Source organism: Coregonus lavaretus, assembly GCF_964263955.1.
Source record: "Coregonus lavaretus genome assembly, chromosome: 30".
NCBI classification, from domain to species: domain Eukaryota; kingdom Metazoa; phylum Chordata; class Actinopteri; order Salmoniformes; family Salmonidae; genus Coregonus; species Coregonus lavaretus.
The window spans coordinates 19,473,129-19,479,072 of record NC_140017.1 but is presented as its reverse complement, the minus strand read 5'-3'; the positions used below and the strand labels follow the sequence as shown (position 1 = coordinate 19,479,072).

The 5,944-nt window shown below is 41.0% G+C and overlaps 1 pseudogene across 1 annotated transcript; it reads left to right on the top strand.

The window, feature by feature from the left end:
* The first annotated feature begins 2,203 nt into the window (after nt 1–2,203).
* On the top strand, nt 2,204–4,682 carry LOC311105793 (olfactory receptor 6E1-like; annotated as a pseudogene). The gene is made up of 2 exons: nt 2,204–2,951; nt 4,675–4,682. The product of its transcript is annotated as an olfactory receptor 6E1-like (transcript).
* Nucleotides 4,683–5,944: the final 1,262 nt, after the last annotated feature.

Sequence of the window (5,944 nt, the reverse complement as noted above, 5' to 3'; positions counted from 1 at the left end):
TTGATGGTGCAGCTGTAGAACCTTTTGAGGATCTGAGGACCCATGCCAAATCATTTCAGTCTCCTTAGGGGGAATATGTTTTGTCGTGCCCTCTTCACAACTGTCTTGGTGTGCTTGGACCATGTTAGTGTGTTGGTGATGTGGACACCAAGGAACTTGAAGCTCTCAACCTATTCCACTACAGCCCCATCAATGAAAATGGAGGCGTGCTCGGTCCTCTTCTTTATCCTGTAGTCCACAATCATCTCCTTTGACTTGATCACGTTGAGGGAGAGGTTGTTGTCCTGGCACCACACGGCCAGGTCTCTGACCTCCTCCCTATAGGCTGTCTCGTCGTTGTCGGTGGTCAGGCCTACGACTGTTGTGTCATCGGCAAATTTAATGATGGTGTTGGAGTCGTGCCTGGCCATGCAGTCATGAGTGAACAGGGAGTACAGGAGGGGACTGAGCACGCACCCCTGAGGGGCCCCCGTCTTGAGGATCAGCGTGGCGGATGTCTTGTTACCTACCCTTACATGAGTTGAACAAAAATCTAAAGGCAACATGCAACAATTTCAAAGATTTTACTGAGTTACAGTTAATAAAAGGACATCAGTCAATTTAAATAAATTCATTAGGCCCTAATCTATGGATTTCACATGACTGGGCAGGGGCGCAGCTATGGGTGGGCCTGGGAGGGCATAGGCCCGGGAGGGCATAGGCCCACCCACTTGGGAACCAAGTCCGCCCACTGGGGAGCCAGGCCCAGCCAATCAGAATAATTTTCCCCACGAAAGGGCTTTATTACAGACATAAATACTCCTCAACTAATTTGCTAATTTGTAAAATATTGTCATACCTTTTATTCACTTGCTGATCTCCATTGGCTACCTGTCACTCAAATACATTTTTTGAAAATTCTCCTCCTCGTTTACTAGGCTCTAAATGGCATCGGACCAGCCTACCTGTCAGACCTACTCTCCCTTATGAACCTAAGTTCAAGTGATGCCAAACTGCTCCATGATTAAGACTGGTCCGAGAATAAAACATATTCTCAATGGAGAATCTCCATTGACAGTGTGTTTTAGTCTAGGAGTAGACTTAATCTTGGTCCGGGCAACCATCCTTTTGTCAGAGGCTTTGGATTGGTTTCACTTAACTATTTCTTTATTGTACATGGTGCACAATACATAGCACACAAACTCCTGCTAAAATGTTAAAGAGATCTGATAGCATTGCCTGCCCAGCCCATTGGTGATGGGGTGGTAGGTAGGCTAGTGGTCAAGAGCATTGGGCCAGTAACCAAAAGGTTGCTGGTTCGAATCCCCAAGCCGACTAGGTGAGAATTCTGTTGATGTTCCCTTGAGCACTTAATCCTAATTGCTCCCGTAAATTGCTCTGGATAACAGAGTCTGCTAAATGACTAAAATGTGAAAATGATGTCACATACTTCTACAGTGTAGATTACCAGGCTAGAGAGTCCCCACACATACATTCTTTTAACAAAAGCCACAGCCCTTGCAGAGCAAGGGAAACCACTACTTCTTGGTTTCAGAGAGGGTGACATCACCGATTGAACACTAGTGTGCACCGCCAACTAGCTAGTGATTTCACATCGGCTAGACATGCCTTGTTTAATCTACTATTCTATATGAATTGCTGTATTTCTATAGAATTTAAGAAAGACTGTGAACCACTTGGAGGGCCTGTGTTACAAAATGGTATCTGTTTTTCTCTATATGGTTTCCTTGACGCTGAAAATATCTAATTTTCCCCAGGTGTTGGTGACTATTTGCATATCACACCATGGCAGGCGATTTTTGTGTGTAAATCTCACAAGTATAAGAATCAAGTGAGGAGCTGAGTTTAGGAGGTCATCGTGGATTGCAAATGATCTGTCTTCATTTTGGATTTAGAATACATGTAATCAATGTATTATTTAGAATTTTAATGTTATAATTTTAATGCGTGCAGGATAAAAATTGTAATATTGTTTGATTTAGGCTGTGAATTTTGTTATCAGGACAATGTAAAGCTGTCTATATTGGTGAGTATACTGTAGATGTAGGCAAAACTATCAATGAATCAAGAAGTCAATGAATTATCCATTTAGGTTTTCTGTTCTTTGTGATTTCATTGTTTTAACTTATATGTAAGCTACAGAAGGTGGATTTTCTCCTCTTCTTCAAACATTGACAGCACATCTTTACTAACTCCCAGGACCATGGAGAACTCTACTCACTTCAAGGTCTTTAAGCTTGCTGCATACGGGGATATCGGACAATTTAAGTATTTCTACTTTGCTGTGGTAACTGTATTATATTTTGTCATAATTCTTGCCAATGCTTTCCTCATTGGAGTTATCTGCATTGAAAGAAGCCTTCATGAACCCATGTATTTGTTTCTATGTGCTTTGTTTGTTAATCAGTTGTATGGGAGCACTGGTTTGTTTCCTGCTCTCATGTTTTACTTGCTCTCTGACACACATGATATTTCCCTTCTTTATTGTTATCTCCAGATTTATGTGTTGTACACATACGGTTTAACATAATTTTGTAATTTAGCAGTTATGTCCTATGACAGGTACATGTCTATTTGTTATCCTCTACAGTATAACAATATTATGACACCTAAAATAATTTGTGGCTTAATTCTACTGCCCTGGGTGTATTCTTTTTTCATCAACGCCATCATTATCTCCCTCGGTTTGCGACTGCAATTTTGTGGTAACGTTCTAGACAGAGTGTATTGTGACAACTACTCCGTAGTCAGGCTTGCATGTTCAAATACTACACTGAATAACATATGGGGTCTTGTTTTAACTGTGCTATCTTTTTCTTGTACTATATTTCCTACCATATACTCATATGTAAGAATTCTACAAATATGTTTAAAGTCTTCAAAAGAGACGAAACAGAAAGCATTTAACACTTGTACGCCACATATAGCCTCTTTGCTGAACTTCTCCTCTGGCTGGTTATTTGTGATTCTACAAGGCAGATATGATGCTACACATCTTCCACCTATACTTCGCACTATTTTCTTAGTTTATTTTCTAATATGTCCACCACTTTTCAATCCTATTATGTATGGCATTAGGATGGTTAAAATCAGGCAGGCTTGTAAAAAGTTATTAGGCCTTCAACCTAAAACATAACCTGATTGTTTTTTGGGGGGTAATAATTAATTATGTGTGTTGCTCCTTAATTTAGCTTATTTTGACTGTACAAATACGTGGCATTTTTGGCATAATTATTTAAGAAATCTTATCTTTTATCATTTTTTGTCACTGAGAGTGTTGTCATTTTAGGTATCTGATCTCTTATAATTAACCAATTAAACATGGTGACCCCCAAGGCTCTGTTCTGGGACCTTTCTGGTTTTCTACAGTTTTCGGTATTGGGGTGAACAATTATATTTTGCTGGCAAACGTTTGGGTTGGTTAATAAATAGACTGAGTGAATAGAATAAAATGAGTTGCTACTTGCTCGTCTAAAACTCAACATATAGTGCCATTAGTGAATGTTTACACACCCTTGCACAGTTTTAACATTTTGCTGCCTTACATTTCAATCGAAAAAGGGATTCAATTAAGATTTTCACCCACTCATTTACAAAACCTACTCCACATCTTAAAAGTGTTATTTTTAAAACATTTTCTGAAATGAATAAAAAACAGAAAACAAAGAAGTCTTGATTGCAAAGGTCTTCACACCTCTTGTAAGTTCAGGAGCAAATACTAAGTTTGAGCCAAAAAAAGACAGACTTATTTATATTGTGGTCACTTTAGTGCATGGAGCAAAAACATTACATAGATACAGATACATTACATAGATACACATTACATATACATCTTTTTTTAAATGTTTGATCATTTGCCCACTTTGGAGATTATTTTTAAATGAATTTATTTTCAGTGTGGCTTTGAGTATCTGTGGTAGTTTGTTCTTACCAGACAGACTCTTAATTGTAAAACAGGCAATATCAGAGTCTCTAGCTCTGGTGTTATATTGGTGGACATCTCTAATGAAAGTGAAATAACTGGATAGGTACATGGGGGCTTAGTCTGTAATAATTCAGTGCATCAGACCAAGTTGAATTAATATTAAAATGTTCTCTACAGGTGAGTACGAGGGGGGAGTTTATGTACAATTCTCACCAGCTTGTTTTGGCTGGTCTGTAGCTTATTCTTTAGATGTGTGGGGATGCTGGTGAACCATGATGGCCACGCATCATCAAAGTGACACTGCATTAGCGCACCTGCCAGAGTCTTTAGGATGGTGATATTCAGAAGTATAGGAGTTGCATTTTTGGGTTAATCTTTGGGGGCCATAGTCTCACCAGTCGGGTACCTATCCAATTCACACTAAAGGTAGCTGAAAGATATTTGGTGTAACCTCTGAGTTGCCCACTCTGACATGGAAACCAGGGGACCTTGCAAGCTTTACTCTGTAACCAAATAATATGTATTCTGTTTTTCCAAGATGCAGAGAAAGTTTGATCTGAAAGCCATTTACTGTTATTGGATAACGCTGCACTAAGGATCTCTTCCACTGAAGCGTTGTTATTATGGGACACCAGTAGAGCAGAGTCGTCCGCATACAAAAACTATTTACATTTCTTGAACGAGGTCCTTATGTTTGAAAAAAAAAGTGGTTCTCATGATTTAAGAATAACTCCCCCTGTCTGTGTCAGTTGACTAAACCTCAGAACCAGCAATGAGTGTCAAGGTGACGTGTATGCGGTGAACGAAGTCAAGCGCAGGACACCGAGCTACTGGCAGACGTACTTTACTTGCACAGTAATGAACATACAAAACAAAAACACCTCCTAACAGGGAGGAACAATACTCGCATACAACAGCAACTGCCGACCTCACGGAAAACAATCACACACAACAAACAATGAGAGACAGGGGTTTTTAAAGGGAATACAATGCCACATAATGGGACACAGGTGTAAACAATAAAGACCCAACAAGACAAACACCGAAACATAGATCGGTAGCAGCTAGTACTACGGGGACGACGAACGCCGAAGCCTGCCCGAGCAAGGAGGAGGAGCAGCCTCGGCTGAATCCGTGACAATGAGCTTTATGAGTATGTCTGGGATACATTTCTAGACAGGCATACACTGAACAAAAATACAAACGCAACATCAAATCAAATGTTATTTGTCACATGCACCGAATACAACAGGTGTAAACCTTACAGTGAAATGCTTACTTACAAGCCCTTAACCAACAATGCAGTTTTAAGAAAGAACACCCAAAAAATACAATATAAAATAATACGAAATAAAAGGGAGGGGAGGGGGGGCTATGCAAATAGTCCGGGTAGCCATTTGATTAGATGTTCAGGAGTCTTATGGGTTGGGGGTAGAAGCTGTTTAGAAGCCTCTTGGACCTAGACTTGGCGCTCCGGTACCACTTGCCGTGCGGTAGCAGAGAGAACAGTCTATGACTAGGGTGGCTTGAGTCTTTGACAATTTTTAGGGCCTTCCTCTGACACCGCCTGGTATAGAGGTCCTTGGTGGCAGGAAGCTAGGCCCCAGTGATGTACTGGGTCATACGCACTACCCTCTGTAGTGCCTTGCGGTCGGATACCGAGCAGTTGCCATACCAGGCAGTGATGCAACCAGTCAGGATCCTCTCGATGGTGCAGCTGTAGAACCTTTTGAGGATCTAAGGACCCATGCCAAATCTTTTCAGTCTCCTTAGGGGGAATAGGTTTTATCGTGTCCTCTTCACGACTGTCTTGGTGTGCTTGGACCATGTTTGTGTGTTGGTGATGTGGACACCAAGGAACTTGAAGCTCTCAACCTGTTCCACTACAGCCCCGTTGATGAGAATGGGGGCGTGCTCGGTCCTCTTCTTTTTTCCTGTAGTCCACAATCATCTCCTTTGTCTTGATCACGTTGAGGGAGAGGTTGTTGTCCTGGCACCACACAACCAGGTCTCTGACCT